The sequence below is a fragment of the Amphiura filiformis genome, chromosome 5, assembly GCF_039555335.1.
Source record: "Amphiura filiformis chromosome 5, Afil_fr2py, whole genome shotgun sequence".
Lineage (NCBI taxonomy): Eukaryota > Metazoa > Echinodermata > Ophiuroidea > Amphilepidida > Amphiuridae > Amphiura > Amphiura filiformis.
In genome coordinates, this window is record NC_092632.1 from 33,053,149 (window position 1) to 33,078,212 (window position 25,064).

At 36.2% G+C, this 25,064-nt stretch overlaps 1 long non-coding RNA gene across 1 annotated transcript in view; it reads left to right on the forward strand.

The window, feature by feature from the left end:
• Window positions 1–19,094, forward strand: part of LOC140153016 (uncharacterized) — a 96,467-nt gene extending 77,373 nt beyond the window's left edge. The window contains exons 3-5 of the long non-coding RNA XR_011859059.1: window positions 13,633–13,778; window positions 16,029–16,087; window positions 17,336–19,094. This is a non-coding gene — a long non-coding RNA (uncharacterized lncRNA). The remainder of the gene's footprint in view (window positions 1–13,632; window positions 13,779–16,028; window positions 16,088–17,335) is intronic.
• Window positions 19,095–25,064: the final 5,970 nt, after the last annotated feature.

Genomic DNA, 25,064 nt, shown 5'->3' on the forward strand with positions numbered 1-25,064 from the left:
AATACTTTCAAGATATCTTGGGATGGAACACGACGGGAAATATCTTCCAGTTGACATAGTATAAGAAAATCAAATTTTCTGTCTAGTAACTGGTCGCAACAATCATCAGTCTGTAAATTACTCAATTTCTCCCAAGCTTGAGACATAGCAAGTTTGTCATGTTCACTAACCAGGTGACTATCAAAACTTGCTGCATGGTTGATAGCTGTTGGATGGATCAGTTCAGAGTCAGAGTCACAACATGTATCAGATTCAGATGGTTCAGATGATGGATCTTCAGCAGGAATGTCAACTAAGGGAACAATATCATCAGCTGGCGGCAAGTTATCAGGTACAGAGTGTTCAGATGTTTGATCACTAGTGTCACAGGGGAAATCGTCAGAATTATAATCAAACATATCATCATCAGTGTCAACATGATCAGGTTCACTTTCTGGTTCAGTTACATGACTTTCATTAGTTGGATCAGTTTGCGTATGAGAAGCGACACAAGCAGGTTGATGCTGTACATTATGATTGAAGCATGGTCTGTCCATGGCATAACTACTTCCAAGAACACATACGCCTCCAGGGCCGGTGACATGAATGGCTTCAGGAGTGCGTCCTGGAATAAGCACGATGTCAAACACAACCGCTTCACCGTCGCCTACACTTGATTGGACTTTTGCTGGATTGTTCCTGGTGATTCCTCGCCAATGCACAAACACATCTTCTCTGGTGTCATCGCGGGTGATGAACCCATACCCATTCTTCATGTTGAACCATTTAACATGTCCGGATATTTGATGTGCAAGATATGATGGAGTTGAACGCTGTCTAAGGTGATGGAGATGACGAAGATGATTCACTTCAGCTTCCAGGGCTTCTAGTCGTGAAATAATATTAGATATCATGATGATTCCGAGGGTCGTGGGTACCCTGATCCAATTCGTTGAAGATACAAAATGTACTTATCACCAAGCGAAAACTGCTCAGGCCCCACGTTGAAGACGCCAATGTAACGGTAGAAAATTTTAGGGGCTATTTTCTTTTTTGTTCAACTTTGGATCCAGGGACTTACTCGGGCGATATCAAATGGAGAATCCCGTTACACAAAATAAATAGACACGGATGGAAACTTGAAGATGTACGATGGTATTATGCTCCGGCTTTAATATAATAATATCTGATGATTCGTAGAAACAATGAAGATGGATGCAATATAAATATATTTAAGGAATATGATGACCACTGATGTTGACAAGTTGGCAGCTAAGATGGAATATTTGATGTTAATCAGTTGCAGGCTAGGATGGAAGTGAAGTTAAATTATCTAAGACAAGTTCATATGGGAAAAACACTTGAAAACCAACTTAAGTACCATCTCTGCAACAGCATAAATAATAACCTTAACTAAGCATTTACTTAATGACAAATCTTAACAATACACAACCCGTTAAAGAGATAAAACTTTCTCATGAATTATTCATAAGCATGTCACCTACCATCTCAAGCCAAAAGATAAGTGGCAATAATTTACACCACACTTAAGTTTTTAGGATAACAATACAACACTCATATAAAAGGAATCACTTGCTTAAGTGCTCTTAAAACTTCTATGAATGGAAAACAATAAACAATGAAGACATAAAACATCATAAATGCTCATAAACTTGAAAATCAAAGGATGCAGCGTGTTCATGAGGTAAATGACCTTTTCAAATTAAAGATAAACCATGATCTATTAAAAACAATTTCAAAGACAATACTGATTACGATGGAAAATAACTTAACTTTATGATGATCATGATCGATTAATTACAGTCATACAACAGATGGAAATATAATTTGATATGAAACCAAAAACCTACATTAATTAAGAATGACATAATCAAAATAAACAAAATAATAAACATGGTAAATAATAATATTACCTTATCCTAACATTTCAAAACACACCCTTATTATTAAAACCAACCATTCTAGTGCCGGTTACATATATAACAATAAAATCTATTTAGTTTACTACAGAAATTTCACATCATTTACAAAATATAATGAATGTCTGATTTACACAACTCGATTTTTAATTGTCATTTCTTCACACCCGATTTTCTCGTAAAGCTGTTTATTCGCGGCGCCCCTCTATACGCCACTATGGAATACTGAGATGACGATTTGATGTTGTATAAAAAAAGTGTAAACTAGGGCCCTTTGAGTTAAATGTTTTAAAAGTAGACCTAGGTAGAAAGTGATTAGTGATATTAGCTTGATTGACTCTTATACATGTACTTCTTTCACACTTGCTTGCATAATTCGGAGTTTCAGTTGTGAAATAGACCATTTCTATAGGACAAATAAACTTGAGACCAGGCCTGATCACTAAAGACACCAGCAAATACCCTGAATTTGGTCTGGCAAAGAGATCAATCAAACGACCTCGAAATATGTGAACTACATCAAAAGTACAATACTACAGGTATTACTTCCTTATTAAGCCAAGTTCACTGGCAGACAAGTTTTGATAGGGGAATATAAAGGAAAAGCAGTCAGTGAAATAAGATCAAGGCTGTACTATTTACACAGCAGGAATCAAGTGTTGCAATAATACAAACTGTTGTCTTGTATTGTAGTACTTTGATATTTTTACAGTAAATACAAGCTATTTATTACCATATTTATTACAGCCATGGTAGTAGATAGGCCTTCTGGTATTGTCACTAGCTTTGGATGGCCTTGTACTTGGAAGAGACAGATAATTCTAATTTGACTGCAATTATTTAGCGTGCACCCACTGTGGCACTGCACGATCACCTGCAATGCCATTCACACCATGGACCAGAACCTGCATGGACAGTAGAGTCTTCCATCCATTGTTCACACCCACAGACTCTCCCTATATATTTGTAAGCGTGCAATAAGCATGAAAAGTTATGTAAAATAAGTAATTGACATGGTTTTTTGGGTGTTTTTTTTAGTTTGTTTTTTCAACCAGGGACCAATTGTTACAGGGTTATACCATTTTAATACCGATGGATTCTTGAATCTCTCCATATATAGGCCAGCATGCTTTATAGGCTTTCTAGCCTGGCTTGCACATTTTGTTTGACTTCTTCGCATAGAGCGACTGTTTAAACAAACAAATGCATGTATAAGTTATTTGGAGCCCATGGTACATACTCATTATCAAGTTATCTCACTGAGGATGGTCCCTGATTGTAGGAACATCCCCATTTGGAATGTAAGTTTCGTAAAAAGGTCCGCATTTGCATGCACATACACTGATACAGATGTACTCATATATAAGCACCCCACAAAGCGTACACATTTATACACTCACTATATTATGAATTCATACGTGTAACAACAATTATTTCTCGTGTGTCCCATTTTAACAGGTAACCCAAAATGCCAATTTGGAGAACATTTTTTTATTCTAATTACCGTAATGATGCCATCATTCTTTCCACATTTATGCCAAGATTGTTTGATATGTGAATTTGCCATTCTATTTGAACTAGAATGTTTTAAAGTTTCTAAACACAATTCATTCAAAATTTTAAAAAACAATAGCACGGAGTCATCAACTCAACTCAACTTTTTGCTTTTTGTATGTTCTATTACCCACATATCTTCCATCAACACCAGAAAGTGTTATAGCCACAACGTAATGAAGTAAGGTTGGTAAAGAATATGATTAGCCCAATTCACATCATTGTTCTTTAATTAGCAAAACACCAATATCCTTTACAAAAACTGAGTGAGGTTTTATTACAAATACCTATTATTTCAATCTCAATTAATTAGTATATTGAAATCAAATTTGCATAGCCATTCATCACAGAAAATGTTGAAATAAGAACTCATAAATTAATCCCTGAACAAACAGGTTCAATATCGTTGAATACAATCACCTGACCTGAACTCATTAGCAAATTTAAAGTCAAATTTCAACATTTACCCATTGATTGCACCACGGTTTGCAAATTTTCTCTACGTCAGTCGGCTTTCCTTTTTATCGCTAGCTGAAATCGGTGCACCTTGACTAAGATGCTATTGTTATTGCTAACCTAGGCAGTAATTCATTTGGACGTGCTGAACAGGAACAGCAAGTGTATTTTACGCTGTCCCACGCTACACAGTGTCATATTATGCCATTCAGATTCAATCTTTAACGAAGGCTTACAAACAATGTTTGAATGGAGGCTAGAAAACACCTTCTTTGGTCTTATGTACTCCACGGTTGAGCGTGTTTGAATGTTGTATTGTTATGTGGTTTTCTATTATCTAGGGTTTCCTCATTTAGGGTAACCTGTATGGATTGAATAGGGCACAGGTAGCCAATGAACAGGCAACAGGTTGAACGTGCACTCTTTTACACTTTCTGTGTCATTTGTATGCCAGTGATTTCAGAAGCGAAGCAAATACCGCAAGACCCTGTTAAAGAGTCCGTTGAAAAGTGTTGAATAGTGGCGTAGCTATTGAGTAATGATCAGGTGAATTTTCATTGATGGTTTATGTGAGCAAAACAACTTGTTTCACAAAAGACCTATACAAAACCAGCCTCATATCACACGATAATCGCCATGGGCATATTTTGCCATTTGTATACCAAGCAGAAAAACTAAAGTTTTCCGATAAATATCCTGTAATGAACTTGTGAATGCATGTACTGAATGTTGTTCAACTCTGTAGTTGAAAACTTTCTTCAATCATTCTTATTTGGCTCTGTAAAAGACCAGTGCTCCATGCCTCATTCAGTCTGAATAAAGTTATTATAGCTAAAATAATAGTTTCTCGATCATGAGAGCTCAATAGGCATGCAATTTCAATTGCGTCGGCGTACAACGCCTACCACACACGCTCTGCATTTCCTGTGCGTGCACAATCGATCGCGCTATTGTGTCATTCCACTAAACTTGCGACATTACGCAGTGCACGCAGTACATTCATACTCTCATGATCGAGAAACTATTATTTTAGTTATAGGATAAGTAAAAGGAAAAATCTACCATGGTGGAATTATAAACTAAAAAAAAACATACATATTGTTGGAATAATGGTTTGTATGGAAAGAAATGGAAAGTTTTGCTCCAGAAGTAGCCCTGTTCGCAAACTGTGACAACTCTTGAATAGCGCAATGAGCGAATTGAGCTAGCCCCATTCACAAACTGCGATACCCCTCAATAGTCATGATAGTGTGAGTGAGGCATTTGTCATCTCAGGGGATATCAGGAAATTTCCTGATTTCAGGAAATTTTACTCGGATCATCCTGTACAATTGTATTGGCAAAGTAGATTTTTCAGGAAATTTTTTGCCATTTCAGGATTTTTTGACAACACAGACTGCCATCTCTGATCATCATACTGGCAGTATTGTGACACCAGATTTACACAGCTGATTTAGCAGACATGTTCTATGTCATTCTACTATTTGATATTATGGTTACAACTTGTCATAACATTGAGAAATAGAAAACAATTATGAATCGTGTTTAAAGAGCAATCATTCAAAGATATGGATAAAATTATACAGTGATAGCAGAATACCCCCTGGAGTGACTTTTACTTACATTTATAAACCCAACATAATATTTTGATCTAAAACTAGAACTAGTAAAAAAGGGGGTCACTGAAAAGGGAGATCCAGAATATACTGACATTCTGCCAAAGTAAGCAGTTGTTAAAATTGGAACAACAATAGGTGAGGTTACTGGAGCAGATCAGTAGTGATGCATTATGGGAGCATCAAGTGTTGAAAGAGAGGCTTTAGCTGATCAAAAAGAGTGATTTATTGTCGGAATTCAAGCAATTTTCACATTTTATATTTTGCTTACATTTTTTCATTTAATACAGCATGCATTTTGCTGGTGTCTGTTGCAATTTGCTATTGAGCATTGTTCTTTTGCCCATGACTTCTGAATATAATTTACCAAGAGTTAATTAATCTATTGCTTAATGTGATCAATTTGTAATTTGTTCATGAATTGCATGTGTGGGGTGCATTGACATTTGCGTTGTCACAATTTTTAATTTTTTGTCAAACTCTTTTGTTTTAGGTGATATTTTTCTTAATTTTCTTCTTATTTTTTTAAAACAATTTGTCAAGTCATCTTGAATTGTTTTCTCCATTCTATTAAACTTATAGTTTAAAGGTGATTTTATTAATAGAACTTGGGACTATTCACCTATCACATAATAGGATACACACATGAACAAACATAATCTTATTCACTTTGCCTTGAACTCATTTAAAAAAGAGCCATGCAAACCACAAAATCACCCTAACACAAATACATGAACTTGTGGTTACATATGAAAAATACCACAACATAGATTTTTGGATACATGTATTAAATAAGATCATTTGATTTTAAAAGTCATGTGTTCTGGGCCACTAAGTTGTGGGATAATGCTTCTTAAAATAGTATTCACAAAGATATTACCACAGAATACAAAGTAGTTCAAAACTAATACTAAGTATCCAACTGGCCATTTATTGGCTCCCTAAATTAGATTCCACTTGAACAAGCTTTCTGATCTTGTTCAAGAGTCCAACTTCCATGGTGGAATATCAATATATCATAGCGATGTAAATGCATTGCAATTGTACAAAGTACCAGATGGAACCTGCCTGACATGCAGTAGGCATATCCAGCAGAAATTCCATGTTCAATGAGTATTTGGATCTTTTCCAGGAGGTCAGCATGGTTTCAGCTAAAGTATGAGGATGAGCACAAAAATCCGGACACAATTCTTTAGTTTTATTGTTAAAAATATTGGTATAGCTGGCAGGTAGCACAGACAAATTATGACAGGACCTATATAACAAGCGAAAGCGCAACAGGATGTAGAGCATTCCCATTAATATCAAGTTCAGTAAAATTGTTCTGATTTGGTTGATATAAATCTGATCAGGGGTGGTTTGTTTAGACCTTAAATTCCAGAAATTAGGAAGTGTGTTTGATGAACTTGGCATCCAATTTCCTTGAACAAGTCAGTCAGTACTGGCCTGTTGTTTATGCTAATTGAGTTATCAGACTGTGGTTGTGATTGTTGAGGTTGGAGAGTTTAATGTCAACAAACTTGTTGCAAGTTTGACATACTTCAGGATAGGGTTGTGCTGGGGTCTTCCATGAGCTTGTTTAGAAGTTCCCTTGAACATATTGAAGTGTTCTGCAGACTTCTACTTTCATGGTACTGGCAGTTTATTTCATATAAAGAAAGCTATACAACTTCTGATCTTCTGAAGATCATTTTAAATCATAATGGATAGCCTATTTCTCTTATCTATAGATATAGATAGGCCTCTATACAATGGAGTAGGTCTTATTCATGGTAATAAGTTAAAGCCATATTCACCAAGTTGCTGAAAACAAATTACCGTGCAGGCCCTAATCAGCGTGTTAACCCTAATAATGGTTTTACCACAAAATATCACTATGATATTTCCACTGCGCATGCATGGATTCCACCTGATGTCATGATGCAATTACCCTTTGTTCATTTTCTCTCCTTTTTCATGCATTTGATAGCAAAAAGCAGTGTTTAGGGTTCAAATCTTTTTAAAACATTGTTCTGACTGGTGAACTGATTTTATAGGACAAAATCTGATTGCACCTATATCATCAACCAAAATGTGACAGAGACCATGCTCCACATAGACCAAAAGCTAAATGCTATATACTTCTAGGTAGGGTAAACATTTTCCCCAAGATTTATATAACGAAAAGGGTGAACATTTAATTTATATTAATTCTGTTAACTAATACTGCATTAAAGACCTAGTAAGGTGCAAAGGGAATAGGGAAACTGTCTCAAAACTTACAAAATAGGCCTATATTTTAAAATCCACAGTCTGAATGCTCTGGTCTGAAAGAAAAAGATTTTTTTCTGGGATTTCACAAATTAGGGTGGGTAGTAGCACAAATATCTGTGGAAGTAGGCTATTCTTGTGTACAGGAAAAATAATCTAACTTTAGAATGATTTGGTGCCATACTTAAAGGCTTACCTGTACCAGGGTCTGCTATTATAAATGTTGTTGACATTACCCATATAACTGGGATGAGAGTCAGATGAGTGAGATAGATAGGTAGACGGATAGATAGATAATATGCAGGTAATCTACTATTCAGATAGTAATGAGGACATGATAACAATTTCGTGATGGCTATTAATAACAATCTCCTGGCTTGTGCAAATGATAAAATAGTTTTTGCAAATACCAGAAAAATGGATCCAGGTAAACCAGACCTTTCAAAACAAGACTTTGTCCCCTGATATCAATGAATTGTTGTGTTATACCTAGACTTTTGAAAAAGGTGAGCTTTTGCTGCTGTCCCATAAATCTTTGATTAATTAAAGGAATAGAAATTTAATTAAACTTGTTTTTCTCAGCTATTTAAGTTTTCTTTTGTGTAGAGATATATTGAACTTGGCTCATTCAGTTTGGTACCTGCAAAATTCATTGTGAAATGACATGCCAAATGAACACTTTCAATAGGCCTGCCCTACCTGTTGAAATCAGTTGGCATTATTAACCCCACACATCCAAGCTGCTTTTTGCCAAAAGTGGAAGGAAGAGAAAAGGGTTTTTTTTCCTGCCCGGTTTTGAACCACCGACCCCTGGATACCAATCACCACACCTGGGATAGCAAGCCATTTTTGTGACCATGGCCAGGCCAACGTTTTTGTGTCTATAAGTAGTTTGGCAGAATTACGCAATCGGATCATGGGGGATTCATGGTCTTGCAGCACAGATATTGGTTGTATTGTTTTGTATGGTGTAGTAGCATAAGGGTTAATACAGACATCTTTTGTATCCACTCTACTGATCAGGGCAATTGTCATGTTCAAACCGTCAGAGAATTCTTGAGGATCGGCGTGCTCGAGAATTGCGATTGTTTAGTCAATCATAGTCAAGCCTGGAATCCTTGCATTTCCCATTGACGTTTACTGGAATTACAACCGGAAGGTTACTGTGACCCATCCAGTGGATGAACCATATTAAATATAATCAATCCAAGGTCATAGGTTAACCCTAACCTGACCGAAACTCACTAAAGATCACAATGAAAACCACTACGCATGCATGCATTCCATGTGATGCGATGCCACAATCAGCCCAAGTCATATATGATCATGGAATCGCTGACTGGGCCAGCGAAACCCCTGTGGCTACAGGTCGGTGATCTTCTGCGTTGCATGCGAGGGGTCTGAGGTTCAAATACTGGGGTACAAGTGACTTCCTTGTTCATGTTCTTCCTTTAGATAGCAACAAAACCATGGCTTGGGTTAGGGTTAATTAAGCTCAGCACTCAAGAATCGCCAAATGTATCATCGCTCCCACGGCGATAGCACTCGAGGACTTTAGAAATCGTGAAATCCCCTAAATTTCTTGAGGATAAATTTTGGGGCAAACTTAGGGATTGGACGGAATCCTCAGTTCGCAAGGTGGATTTCCTCAAGTTTTTGCTCAAGAACCATGTTGCTTAAGCAAAAAGCCCTGTGTGTGGAAGTACCTAATAAAATGAAAGTAAATGTCACTGCATTCAATTTGATAGACACAAATATTTTCTGCCTTATGCACTCTTCACAGCTCATTACATTCGTGCACGTGTTTGGGTCGAAAAATTGTAAAGAAAATCAAGATTGCGAGGCCAAACTTTGTGGCACGTTGCCAGACAAACAATTTTTCTCATGTGTCATTTCTATAACATTGGGAAATAAAAGATGGCATTTTAAAGTAACTGAACTATTTTTATTTATATAATATATTGTATTTTGTCACAGTTGATCAGGTATAACTTTGAACTTAATTTCATAATATGACTTAATTTCATGAAATTACTTTGCAAATCTTTGATTTTTGATCCCCAACGGGTGAAAGGATTTGTTTAGTGACAAATATATGAATGTGTTGCTTGTGAGCATACATGTACATTGTGAAAACTAGCTGTTAGTATGTTACTTTAAATATTATATACAAAGTAAATTAAAGGTATGGTAAGGAGTGTGAAATGATAATTGTGCTTTTTTTTCAGTGAGTAACTTAACTTTCACAATCGAGGGTGCAACCAAGGGGAAATCTGCCATGAGGGGGCCAAAGGGGGGTTGAAATACCGATCCTCAATTGAAGCATGTACAAACAGTAAGGGGGCACCATTTGGAGCGTGGGAGTTTTTGGAAAAATTGCCCATAAGTGAGAAGAAAAAAACCCAACCAATTGCTCCACTTATGAGTAAAAAGACAGTTTCCCCCACCTGTATAAAGGTATTCATTAAAAACATTTCACCACCTTCGAATTCCACCCAAACAGAGGGGACATGGGGCAAGGGTTCCACTTTTTTCTGATCATCAATAACTTGCTTAAAGAGACCAAATACAAAAAAGAATACGCTTTTGGCCAAAACTTGCTGTTGAGGCAGGCAAAATTAGGTGTACAATTTCTTGTTTATGGGGTGGGGTCTCTTTGCTGTTTCCTGGCCAGCGATGATGTGTACACGATTAGGCTATCACCAAATAGCTTTCCCAACTTTCAGAGGGGAACATCCCCACAGACACCCCCTCCCCCCTCCAGTGTATGGATAAACAACTGCCCGTTTTCGCTTCTGTACTGGACCCGTACACTCTATGCTCAAGTAAAAAACTTAATAATCACGGCAACAGAAATAGTGAAAATGGTCCATGAATGGCTTCAATTGGGCCTTCATTTTCACACATTTTCTAACGATAATTTTATCCAAACAGTTACATATCAGCACATCACATCAAAGCTCCCATTGGGCACCCCATTCCTTTTTTAAAGGAATTTTTATTATGTGTTAGAACTTGGAAGACAACTTCTCAAATTAGATTCAAATCATTCATTAGATTCAAAACAGCCATAAGTCCCCTCATTGTATTTGTAACAGTATGTCACTCCATGCAGGGATACACTTGGATCCAAATGGGACCAGGTTCAAACCAAACAGGATAAAAACCTAGAAAACTCTTAGAAACAGATTTGAAGATTAGGAAAAGAAGGCCACTCCCAAGAAATCAAGTGAACATTAATGCAGCCTTTGGGTCTGACAAGAAAAAAAAAATGTAAACTGATGGGGGCACCAACCATGATGGGGGAGGGGGGACAAGGATTGTTTTTTGGTAATTTCCCTTTGGGATTAACCAAATTTTCAAATTGATTGGGGACATGTGCCACTATGATTGTACATCACTGATAGAGATCATGGAAGCCAGATTAGCAATGTTTGTAAACTGAGAACTGGAAATCAAAATTTTGTGAAATTTCATATAGCAAAAAAACCCTGTTGCTTCGGTATTGGGGATCAAATGCAAATAATTCTGCTAACTAAAGTACGTGACTTTTCAGTGAATTGAGCATATCTTTTATTGCTGTTCAATTTCAGACTTCAGTGCAGAAGTAAAATAAATGAATAGTATGTACTTTTTGATAGAGATTTTATGGAGTTTTGCTTCTATGGCCTGCTGTGAAACGGGGTTATATTTGTTTAAAATCTTTTAACTACCTACCTTTTATTATTGTATTCTGTTTATTGACAAAAGATCAAATGTTTAAAAATATAGGTTAGATTGTGAATGACATGAATCATAAAGTTATATAGTGGGTTATGTAAGTAATTTATTTCACAATTATAGGTATTATCCATAATCATATTAAATATCCAAGGTATAGGAAAATTAAATTTTGACCTAAATTGCCAAGATGCTGACCACCAGGGCTCACATTTTGCATAAAACTGGTCAACAGTAGAAGTAGAACTAGTTCTAGTTCCTCGAGGGGGGGGGGGGGTGGTGAACGCACATGGCGTGAAGCAGCCAACGAGGCCTGGTGGATTTTGTAATGTCAGAGAGGGGTTGTCATGGTCCATAAAGCGCTACGAGTCAACAGCACTTACATGTTTCATCTGAATTAGCACTTGTTTGGTGCGAAGGGACCATGACAGGTCCTCTCTGACATTATAAAATTCATCAGTTCTTGCCTTCTCGAAGGCCGCTTCACAGCTTGGCATTTCCCAGGATCTGTGGCGTTAGGAACTGGAACCAGTTCTAATTTGAACATTTTCATCACCATGGCCATTCTTTGTCACCAGTGGTGTAAATTGGGATCAAACATTTGAGAGGTGTTGATCAGTTTCAGCAACACATCCAGGATTGAAAAAATGGTTAAATTTCCAGGCTGAGAGCCTAAAATTGGCTAATATCAAGAAAATAGGCTGATATTTTGATTTATAATAGCAATCAACAAATAAACAAATCTCTTCATTTTATTTTGCAGTGCTATTTGCTCTAGTTTCATTGGTTATCTCAAAACTTTTAAACTTTATAATAAAGTACCGTATTTCGTCAAATAAACGCCCCACAGGGGCGTTACATTTTCCCAAGGGGGGGGGCGTTTATTCAAGGTCAATTTTAGAACGATAATTCCCGTTAAAATCATTAGGTAAACTAAAACACATGCTAAAATGACGAACTATGAACTAGAAACACTGACTTCTGGCTCACTTCCGGGTTTCTGATCCAGATTTTCGCCAATTATTAACGCTATTATCGACCATGTGCGCAACTTGGTAAGCTTACTACACAAGATAGCATGGAAGTATTGGCATTTTTGAAACATCTTGGTTGAAAAAAGTGGTGGGGGCGTTTATTTGAGGGGGGGGGCGACTATTTGACGAAATACGGTATATACTAACTAAAGAAATTGACTTCAATCATACTTTTAAAAAACATTTCTTCAGAATTCACCTGTTTATTTAGGGAGTGTTAATCTGTTATAGTGTTATAGTGCACCCATTAGAAATTTACACACCACACAAAATAGTGCCCACTGCGCATCTTTTGATAAATTAATTTGTATCGTATTTGTTTGCCCACCTATCTGAAGTAATTTGTGTTGTTTCTTTTTTATTTGCATGCATTGTGCAACCCTATTTTATCTAGATGACATGACATATAAATGGTCCAACCAGAGAAAAGCAGTCCCGTTCTTATCAGTTTATACTAGTGTACAGTGGTCTATTGCATTTAGTTAAACTGATCTACTTGTACTTTGACCATAATATTATGTTCCAGTTTTAATAAGGTCCTTACAAATTGGTATAGATTGATTCCAGAACTGAAACAAAAGTACAAAAGGTCTCTTAAACCCCCACAATCACACAGAGGCATGAATTGAACGATATAACTTAATACTTAATTAGTTGAAGAGATTTGGGAAATTGAATAAATAATATGTGAATTGGTACACAAAAAACTTTTTATTTCACAATTATTGATAATTCTCACTGCCATGCTTATCTTGTATTTGATCTACATTTATGACGTGACCCATTGATATACTATTCTTTGATAGTAGCTTATTAATAATACTTCAGTCTGTAATACTGATAAAGTTGATAACATTGGGTTTTAATTTTCCTATAGCAAAACTTGTCAATTCATATTTCCACTGCAGCTTAATTTCATTAGGAAACTTGAGGTTATAGTCCCTGTTTTAGTATCATATATAGCAGACATTTGACCGCAAAGTCTTTATTTAGTGTTTTGTACAATAAAAGATGTTAAAACAATAGTCAAATTAGATGCAGTATATTTTAATAAATATTCAAAATTCTGTTTTTATTTCCCAGATTTATTAACCAGAAAATGCAGATAATTTTGCTACGAAATGTTGATGTGTGCTGGAATGAAAGTGAGAATGGTTTAAAGGGGTGAGAGTATTGGTTACAAAGGCTCAATAAATGCACATGCAGTGTCAGGCAGATCTGTACATCAGGTAAGATGAACACTGAAAGTTTTACAGGTAGATTTGGTCCATTTTCTGACCGACCAGGGTATGTGCTGGGCCGGTCCCCGCATTCCGTGTATCCGCGGGCACTCATGCTTGTCGAAAATTTTGTGAAATTATTTTCAGATAAAGAAACACGATTTGCGAAACACCAATAAAAGGGTTTTTATTTTTTTTCATCATTTTTCATACCACTTGTTCACAAAATGAAAAAAAGGGCCTGTGCTCTTCATTTACATATCACATGTATATAAATCATCGTAGTTTCATTATTGTTCATTTTATGAATCTATGCACAACTCATCTCAGTTTCATTATTCCGTTTGGTGCACATTACACATCACATCAATGTACGACGCATACAACCGTGAGTGCCATGCATTATATCCTATAGCTATACATGTTTCTGTCAGAAAGGGGTATATTAGAAATGTTGTTCGCGTTTTAGCCAAAAAGGGGCATTATTGAAGGGCAAAAAATTCGCAAAATTGTTAAAAATAGGGGTGTTATTATCCTGAACACTTTGCGAAATTAGATGTAAAAGGGGGTGTTTTCAAAGTTTGCCGACCAGCATGAGTGACAGCGGATACACAGAGTGTGGGACCGTGGTGCTGGGACTCTATGTATGATGATCTAAGAAAGCCCAACAATCCCTTTGCTTCGAAGGGCTTCACGGTTTGCGAACAAGGCGAGTTCTACTCCCACCATTGAACCTTGTCAAACCAGAGATCATAGAGATGCCAACCCTCCCTGATAATCAGGGAGACTCCCTGAAATTGATGGATTATTTGTACATTCCTACAAGCAAATTTGATAACATCCCTGATTCAAGAAGGATTTGTACCCATTAGGTGGCATGTAATTCTAAAAACCTCCCTGATTTCTGTGTGAAACCTCCCTGATTGCTGAATGTAAATGTTGGCATCTCGTACATATATTGTTTGTTTGTTTGTTTGTTTGTTTACCCAGGTTGGTCCGTGAAGAACACATGCTAATCCATGGAAAACCATGGACCGTTCCAAGCTCATACAAATGCACAAGCCTGGATAGCCAGTGTAGGCTAATATATGTATGCTGGCCTAGATAGCTTTGATAAACAAAGCAAGAAATGGAAGAAAATAGCTAGGAAAAAGAGAAAAGAGAGAAGGCCACTCCCAAACACAATTGTACAATTTTACTCTTAGCCCTTACTTCGTGAGAAAGGAAACTGGAATTCCAATCTCAGGGCCCGATGCAAAGGCTATGTACCTCTCTAATGTTCTCTAATAAACACTGACTCTAATAAATCTTCGTCCCCACCCCCCATTATTTTTTAAGCAAAATGTTAAAAAAAAATGCTGAAAATCATGTGTAAATAAGCTTACCACGATGCTGCAAGCAACTTCACAAACCCAGAAGTAAAGATAAACCTGAAACCAAAGTTCATACTTTGTCATTTCACATCATATTTAGTCTATGTAAACTCCTGTATATACCTAATAATTTTTTCCGTATATTTTGGTTTAAAATTTGACCCCCCCTTTTCAAAAATGCAACGCCCCTGGACATTTATTAGATAATGTATGGTAGGAGTGTTCTCAGACAATACTGATTGGACTTAGATCTGTATGGCTTGTTTATTCTGGTATGATTTGAGTGAATGAAATAGCTTGAAATGATGACGCTGATGAAAGATTATTACAATCATGTGACTTGTTTATATGAATGATATTGGATTTGTGGTTTCATTGTCACCTTTACTATCTTCATTGTTTGATCAGACAAAATGAGTTGGGTAGATATTGAAACATTAGGGTCACACGTAACATTTGTATTGTCTGCTGAATTCTTAGCCCTGGTCCAGGCCAGCGTTTCTGCCTGTTCAGTTAATTTTTTTTTGTACATTATGCCTAACTTTTTTTTATAAAAATGAATTTTTAGTGCATACGATATACAACAAAACATATATAATACCACAAATATTGTTTTGCAAGAGTAACATGCTAGTTAGAAGCACAGCAAAAACACCATACAAAGTCAAGTAGTCACCAGACTGAGTCCCATCTCTGGAACCTCTGCATCAGAGGTTCTGCGCTGTGCACTCATTGCTAGTATTGGGTGTTTGCAATTTGTAGGACATGCATGGTAATCGATTAATGTTTTTGCTTATATCGAGGGGTCGGTGACACAAAGACGTAACTCCATCTGAAATATGTTGTTCTTTACCCCCAATTGTGTCCTTTTTCTTCTTCATTTCAGAGAGGTATACAACTGCACCACTTGGACACCAAAAGAACACCACCATTGCCAGCATTCAGGTATATACAAAGAGCATTTTAAAACATGTTCAGCATGATGACACTAAAAAGGACAGAAAAATTTTATTTTATTTTATTTTAAAAAGTACAAGCTTGATAGTACAAAATACAACAAAGATTTATACCTCTAAAATATATAAACTATTAATCTAAAAGCTTTTTCTTTTCAAATTGAGATCCGATAAATCGAATGTGTCAAATGATTAATATGAGTGGGTGGTACTTCAAAGAAAAATTTAAAGAATAGCCAGGGAATATTGCTATAGAATCCTAAATTCAAACAAAAGCATCACATACAACATTATTGACATGGATTGTATACAGCTTGAACTTGCACTGCTAGTACTAGTCCTGCCAACTGTGAGTCACTTTACTCGTATCCTGTTTATGATCAATTTACAAGTGAATCCGCTTAAACAACTCATGACTAGCTACTATCTCTAGACATAGATAGTGAAGGAATTGCACAAGAGCGTAATCAAACCTGTTGCTATCATAGGATTTTCTGGGTTGATTTTAATATTGGAAGAGTAACCACTGCCACAAACCACTGACCAAAGACTGATAAAGTTCTCAGTATTGGTCCCGATCAAGTTCAACTTGAAAGAGGCCTAATATTATGCTCTATTTCCCATGATGCATTAGGATTTGAATAACACTATTGAGAGAATAAAGGTATTGTTTTTAGTGCATCTATCAGTTCATATAACACAGGTGACACCATTATTTTATGTTCGCCGAATTATGTAATGGTGTTGCCCGTGTAATTTGAGACGATGCACAACAGCAGCAAAAACAATACCTTTATTCGCATTCCTAAACACTTCAATTCAAATATAAAATATTGATCATAAGTATACCAAATTTATATTAAATTAAAATAAATTACCTAGATCTTCGAATTGATCAGTCCTATTGTTGCTATACGCCTCCGATCAATTCATTCAAATAGTGTGTGTGTAGGTCGTCAACACGCACATGTAGAACCGTGTTATATTGTCTCATATAACACGGGTAAGAACCAATAAGATTGCAGGAACTTTCTCAAGTGTTTAAGAATAGATTTATGTAGCCTAGGCTAAACATTTTAAATGGTTCTTTAATATACTGTTGATGTTTATGAAAATAAAAACATTTCAATTGTCATAATATCAAATCTTACGTCAAATCAATCAAAGTTAATGTAACAGTTGACATTCTCTGTTAAACCTACATGATATTGTTTTCTTTTCTTTCTTTCCATCACAGGTTTATGAGTTAATTATGACTGATGTGCTCCATCACAAACGAAGTAGGGTAGCCAGAATGACTTTCAGGGGGGTCAAGGTGATCTTCGCAGAGTGGGGGAAACATTTGATAAAAATGATTAAGATCCCGGGTGGCCAGTGATAAGTATCCTACAGGGGGCAAGATGTTCCACAAGAAGCTGCCCCTTCACCCTGGCTACACCACTACACCAATGCATGCATGGTCTGTGTGATAGAAACAGGATTGATGTGATCAAGCAAAATGTAGTCCTTCAAGAATGACTCTCCACTTGAGAAGTTTTAAACTCTCGGCCTTCGGCCTCGCTACTCGGCTTTGCACGGCTTCGCCGAGCCCCCCCCCCATAGCCGAGGTCATTCTTGAAGGACTAGCAAAATGAGGCAAATGTCGGGAATATTGATTTAGAGATACATAGCCAATAATAGTATTCAACTTCTTTTGTATTTCATTGTTTTGAGCTCATATGGCCATATCTCTGAAACTGTAAATCTAGTTATGATGCAATATCACCAAGTAATGCTCTGAAAATGGCTTAATATGTAATAAAATTGAAAACTGAATTTCGATTTTGATCAACATCGCTAGCTTGATCACATCACAAATGCCAAACATAGGAATGCAATTTAGGAATCAGGTTACATTTTGAATGAGGGTTTTTGGAACATAAACTATATCCATTGATGTCCTACAACAAAAATTTTGATTCTTATGTTGTGTTAATCATAACTGATCCGTGTTAATGTATTCTAAAGAGAATAAGAAACCGAATCCCACAGTCCAACGATGATTGCCCATAGCTGTATCACTTTGTAATAATATGCGAGAGATCAATTCGCACCATGAAAAGAATGTAACATTGTTTATTTTCTTTACTGTATGACAGAGTATGGAAGTGTAAGGTTAACTATGGATTAGGGACCGTTCACAAACATTTGTTAGGGGGGCCTGATGCACAAAATTTTCATCATGAAAATTTTTCAGTCCCCCCCCCCTTTACAGATCTCAAAAATTTCAGGGGCCCCCACTTTTTGACATGAAAATTATGGGTCAATTATGGTCATTTTTTTCAGGGCCCACCCCCAGAGCGATTGCCGAATAGGGTGCAACTCTACTAGTCTTATTACAAGACTGCCCTACCCTAAACCCTAACCCTAAACTCCGTAAACGAGGACTGGACTCAAGTCTAGCAAGTTGCACCCTATTCGGTAATTGTACCCCACCCCTTTAGGAGGGTCAAAATTTTTAAGGGCCCCCTTTTTGCATCAGGCCCCCCTAACAAGTGTTTGTGAACCGTAGTGAACGGTCCCTTTACACATCAAGGTGTATGTCAGCTTTTTGGCACTCTCAACATTTTGTAAATGCACTGTCATGTCAGTGATTCACTGAATCAGAAAATCTAAAATATCACTGAAAAATAGGGACGATGTACTGACATTTGCCCACCCCCGGACTGACCATGCTGGCTACGCGCCTGCTCTACAACTTGTTCCGTTTCCCCTCCGTACTGAGGTGTACTCAAGTGATAAGGCTGAACATAGCCTATTAAATAAGGGTAAAAAGGGGTAAAAAGGTCACAGTGTAGTCAATGAGCTTCAATGTTTGAGGAGTTTGTTATGTTTGTAAGGACACTTGCTACATGTAATTAATGGAGATTTTATCAACACTTCCATTTTTCTTCTTTTTGCCAATATTTTTTTCATATGAAAAAGTATTTGATAATGATAATTCTATTGACCTATCCTTTCCTATTTAACATTAGCTTTGGACCCGACTTACCCGAGTGAAAAACAAAGAAAATAATTAAATATATAATGCTAAATACGGCACCTCAAAATTAAAAAAAAAAATTTAAAAATGGTTCCTAGATATTTTTATCTAGTTTTTAAAAATTAATAAAAAAACCCATTTTGGGCCCAAGAATTTTTTTGTTACGTTGACAGAAAAAAATTGTTTTAATTTAGCAGTTATGAGGCCCAAAAGTTTCCATAGTTCCAGGGTTAAGACCACCCTTAATCTAAACCGTTTAAAATTTGCAAAATGGGAACCGAAAGATTTTTTGGCAGGCCGGGGGGGCAAGCAATTTTTACCCCTGCGGTGGAGGCTATATTGCACAGCCCCTTATGTAGATTTTAAAGTGGTTGTTTAACATTTTATACATAGCTGTTTACTAGAATTATATTAAGCTTCTCTCATATTCTGAATTACCTAGCAATGTTACGTCATAACATTTGTTTGTTTTCATAGCGCGTCCATTTTGGCTGAAACAGTAAATTCATTTTTTATTTCCTTTTTTTAATATTTTTTTTACTGTAAAATCATGCAATTCTGAGCATGTTTTAAAAAAAATCAAGTTGATTTGATGCCAATTTTCATAAAATTATTTTTTTAAATCTTTTAGAAAAAAGAGCATTCTGCATTCGTTATTGAAGCTGTCATGGGCTTTGAGCATAACATTTTTTAGCCTAAGCAAAATACACAACTTATGTAAAATTTTACCTCTCTTTTCATTCAACGAAAAGGTTATAATGTAAAATTTGAATGTGCAAGTACCATCCATACTCGTAAATCAGCCCTCAAAACTGACCCTAAATAGTGTAACTGATTTTTAGGTAGTTTGTTACCTAAAATGGCATTACTGTAAGCAGTTAATTAATTCTCCATAGAAGTGATGATGTAACCAGGGATGTAACAGGATTAACTACGATAGCAATAGGTGAAAACAATTTTTGAATAATTATATCGCCCTGCACTACAAGCAGGTTACATTCATCACCTGTGTATGTCTGCAATCATAGCTTGAATACAATACCACTCTTTTCAAAGATACTAATCTTACAGGTGTGAGTGATCAGCATGTTATGAATATTCTAAAGAATTACGATCCAGGTCTTTATCCCTGTTCTTTTTGACATCTATGGTTCAATGCAGAGGTACAGTGTGAACGTATTAATGCAGTGTTACATTATCATTTTTACGGCGAATACCATACCTGTAAGTAAATATCATAATATTGCATGTGGAATTATAGCCACAAATGGACCCCTAATTGCCAAAAACTTAAAAATCATATTAATATTCTTGTCGTCTTTCATTGTTTTTATTTATAGATGAGTTGACTTCTGACGTCAATGCCTGTCAGTTTTATGCATGCATCATCACAATTTCCATTGTTTTTGCCTGGCAATATCTTGCAGCATAACATAATTTTGTTCAGGGCTCTCATGTTTTTAAAACTCCCGCCAGATCACAATTAGGCTATTGAACAGTGTAGTGGTTGCATGGGGTTCACTCAAGCATATCGATATACCAGTCCCTTGCCTATGTTGATAAACATTGAGGTCAACTCATCTATAGCATGGATGTTTACATGTAGCACTTTATATATTCAAGTCAAATCATTGCTATCAGCTAGCCATTGTTTACAGCTGATTAACTTCAAAGTATACCAGGATGAAATATGTTCAAATGATGTTATCCATGTTGTGTCTGTATATTCATGAAAATTAAAGAACTCATTAAACATATTTTGTAAGATTTTAAGAATTGGCTCCACTACATTAATACTATGACCAACAAATGAATTTTAAAGTAATAATGTTGGAAGGATATTGATGCATGATGATACAGTAAAACCTCATTATAACGAAATCTGATACAAGATAAACCCTGTTATAAAGAAGTATTTTTCCAGAACCAAGATACAAAATTCTTTTGTTATTTATTGTTTTTACAACCCTGATATAATGAAATTTGGTTATAAAGAACTAATTTCTCTGTTTCCACTGTAATTTCATGTTATGCACATATTAAAACAAAACTAATTGAATATCATAAATATGCAGATTATTTTGCAGAATACCAGCTATGTTACTGTGGGGCTGTATCATTTATATCAATCAAGTAATGTCAGTGGCGTAGCGTCATAGGGGCATGTGGGTCTGAAATCGATCTGAAATTTTTAAAAATCCCACCCCCATCGCCCCCCATCATGGTCGGTGCCCCCCCAATGTGATGACCCACGCTACGCCACTGAGTAATGTGTTATTCTTGTTGAGAGCACAGATCCTGTGCTTTCCAGGATCTGTGTTGAGAGTAACAATTTTTAAGCCAAGGACTGATTTATCAGATCTGTGATTGTGCCTTTAAGTTTCTTGGAGACAAAAAGGGAAAAGGGTTTTGTCATATCCGTAGAAATATATGCATAGTAGAAAGGAGGAGGAAGTGAAATGAATCATTTCTGTAAATGTTCTATCGTATTTATTCAATTATCTTAATACGTTGAATTGGAAGAAGGAAGAACACAGCAATGACGGAAGTATCTTTCAGAACTGAAATAGGTTTCTTTCTTTCTGATTATAAAGTTGTTAAAAAGTTGATGAAATAAATGGAGTATGTCTAAACTGCAGTTGTTGACAGAGTTTTATTTGTCTATACAGGGTGTCCCAGAATGATAATTACAGAATCCCAGTACATGGAAAACGTTTTAAATGTGTGTCTTTTGGGGTGGGGAAATGGAGGGTTTGGCGACTTTGGTCCAAACATTTTAAGAACATTAAATGTTGGGTTACATCAAAGCACAGATCCTGGAAGGCAGGATATGCCAGTGATCAAAGTCGTGAAAATTCTTGATATGTTTTGTATGCAAAAACATCACAGCAACATTTTTCAAATTTTGTAAAATATTATTGTATGTTTTTGCAAACATTTGAAAATTATTTCGTCAACACTTAAAATAACATTGGGTTAGAATGTTTTGCAGCAACTTTTCCTAATTATGTTTTTAAAATGTTAATATTAAAACATTACAAAGGGCCTACCGTACCTGTTATATGACTCAAAATCTGGCAACCTTTTCTATTACTGGCGCGAGTGTAGTCCCACCTTCGAGTAAAGTCCCACTCCCAAAATGTTCGAAAAATTTCAGAAATTAAAAAAAAAGTTTTTAATAAAGTTAATTTCGGCTTTGGAGTGACCCTGGACCTAGAGCTAAATGCTAGGATCATTCATGGTTGATTTTAAAAAAATTGAAAAAAAAAGAATTGTAGGCCTGTGTTTTAAATAAATTTGTACTCATGTCATTTCAAAATGCATTGAATTTTCATGCATTTTGAAATCATTAATAGAGTATGACATGAGTACAAATTTATTCAAAACACATATGCCTACAATTTTTTTTTAAAATCAACCATGAATGATCCTAGCATTTAGCTCTAGGTCCAGGGACACTCAAAGCCGTAATTTTTAAATTTTTTTTATGAAATTGAATGTACCCCAATTTTGAAAAATGTTCAGCCAAAAATGGGGTGGGACTATACTTGAGTCAGTACGGTAATAGTATATAGTTTGCGAATGTTTACAATTGTCAGAGTTTGGGTTTGAACTGGAACATGATGCTAACATAGGCGGATAGGCCTACCCGTACCACCTTTACATCTGAGTAAGCCCCCCACCCCGGGATGTGTTATGTAGGCCTTGATATATCAAAAAGGGAGTGCAAAGCAGTCTAGATGTCAACATGGGGCTGGATCTGTTGTTTATGTTTTGTTTCCGGTGAACATGTACCCCATCCAGAGACCTGCAAGATAATTGAAAGTGGAACCATTAATCATGTTAATTATCTAATACCAGCAGGAAATTCCCTATGTCAAATACACTATTAGACTCCAGCCCAGGCTTCAGCATATCGTTTATATACAGTCCTGCTTCATCGAATAATGGGAGACTGTGAAAAAGTCCAATTATGAAACTTTCAAGGGGCTGGTATAGTGGATCCGTCAAATTGACAGCTGCCGAAACTGTCACAATTTACTGCAGTTACAACTGATAACGATTGTGCAGATTGATGGCGGGAGATTCTCATTCCCGCCGTTTTTATATCAGCAAAACACAGGCGTAACATTTTTCTCTCACGGGATAACCTAGCTAACGACTTAAACAATGGGCATTTAAATATTTAAAAGTTAAAAAACACCATCTTCATTCAATATTTTCTTGATGTTGACTTTTAGGTCCGATTTCTCGAAGCTTGGCTAGTGGTCAAGCTTCCTAAGCCAGCAGGCCAGACCTACCAATGTGTATCTATTTTTATTAATATCTTTCTAGCTGATGTACGATGTGAAATTGTAAGCATTGGTATAGGACTTTAAGCCTGATGGCTTCGGAAGCCTGACTACTAGCTATGCTTCGAGAAACCGGCCCATAGAGTCTACAGAGTCTTCACTCGCATCAAGCGGGGCATCAAGTTGAATTTTTACATTATCAGAGATTTTGCACAAACAAACACTTTCCCAGCAAACACAAAAATGTTCAAACGTTTTTTTTTCATAAATGGCGGGTATAAAGGTCATGAAAACGTTTTTTAAACGTTTTCACATTAAAAAAGCGTTTATTGTGATATATTTTGGGCAAACAATTTTGCAAAATATTTTGTTCCGTTTAAATGTTTATGTAAAACGTTTTTATAAAACTTGACATAAAACGTTTTCTGCAAAACATTTTGTGTTTACTGGGTCATATGTCCGGGTTCATGGGGTGCGTACGGTACGCTATAAAATCCAGGTTAAATTTAGACATTAGTGAATATTAAAACATAATAGGCCTAATAAAAAAAATTACGCGTAAATGATGGGCTGATATTTGTATGTTTTAATAGGCCTACCGCACAGTGGGCCTACCGACTGCTTCTCAATTCATAGCAGCGGCGTAGTAAAAGATGACACACAGAACAGGTGTCGCGATGATTACGTATCATTACATAATCAAGTTTAATTTAATAATCTCATTCGCCTTGAGTTTCATCTGGAATGTTTTCTTTCGCCACAGATTCTGTCGACAAATGCGGTAAAAGGGAATGTGGTTTATATAGGATCAGCAAGGCTAAGTGGTTTTACAGCGCCCCAGGCACAGAAGTCAGCGAAGATAGATACAAGAAATCTGGGATTTGAATTATACCGTTGAGAACTCCCATGGATTCCTGGAGCTCAATTTTCTATATAAATCATGAACTCGCATTTTTCAAAGAATCTTACTATAAAGCATGTTTTTACTGTCGAGTGTCGATAGCCCGACTATTGTAGCCGTGTGTTTTACTTTTTTCACCACTTTAAAAAACTTTCCACCACTATATTTCACTAAAATAAATAATTATGCCATACTTCTCTATGTGGGCGAACGAGCACGTGCATAATTATAAAATATCATGCCTTTTTGTCAACTTTCCAAGAAATATGCTCGCCTAGAATTGCCCCTCTCCAAATATAAATCGCCATATAAAACATTGATGGGTGGGTGGTGAATTAACGCATGATTATACTTCAGGCAAATTTTACTGAATGGCGCAAACGCAGGGCAAACTTCCTGTTCTTTCAGATTCTCTGAAAAGCACCACAACAAGTGAAATTTGAATGAGTTTTATAAGGAAAGCAAAATTACTTGCACAAATACAAAGGACTTAAGTGACTAATTTGATACTTTTACCAGTATTTTCCATTAATTTTCAGAAAAGAAACTCTGAATAAAAGGATACGGATAGTAATATATTTCACATCATTAACTTATTTTCTTAGGGGGTAACGTAGCGTACATGACCTGAACTTCAAATAAAAAATTATAACTAAGGCACTGGGGTTAAAGCTGGTCAATCACATCGAAAAATAAATTACTGCATGGTAGCTATATCGTAAAGAAAAATAAAGCGAGCTACATTTACAGA